Raw genomic sequence first — 541 nt, forward strand, 5'->3', positions numbered from 1 at the left:
TGGTCCTTTTTTGGGCTGCCCAAAACACTAGCCCAAAGTGATGTAAATTTACATTAGGCACTTGCCTTCCCAAACGTAAAAAAAATTCAGGCACCTGCCTTCACAAACGTAAAAAAAATCCACGCACCCATAACCCCCCGCAAACCAATCGCCAACTCATAATTGCGTGTGTCCTCTTGCCCCCCTTCCCCACGAGCCGCCATCACCAAATCTGCCGGCTTCCGGCTGCCACCCGCCCCACCGTAGAACAAACACCCCTCCTCTCTTCGGTTGTCAGCACTCTCGCAGCCCGCCGCTCCGCCGACATCGAATTTGTAGACCATCGGCCTCAGCCAACACCAAATCTGGTAGCCCGCGCCCCATCACCACCAAATCGGACGTCGTCACACCTCCACCGTCGTCTTCCCTATATCTGATCACCAGCACCTCCTGCCGCCAGGATCCGCGATGATGATGGCACTGCCACTGTCGGATTCAGGGCTCCCTAGACCCAAGGAAGGTCCGAACTCAGGGGCGTGTGCGAAGAACTCAATCTCCCCAG

This window comes from Triticum dicoccoides, chromosome 2B (genome assembly GCF_002162155.2).
Source record: "Triticum dicoccoides isolate Atlit2015 ecotype Zavitan chromosome 2B, WEW_v2.0, whole genome shotgun sequence".
Lineage (NCBI taxonomy): Eukaryota > Viridiplantae > Streptophyta > Magnoliopsida > Poales > Poaceae > Triticum > Triticum dicoccoides.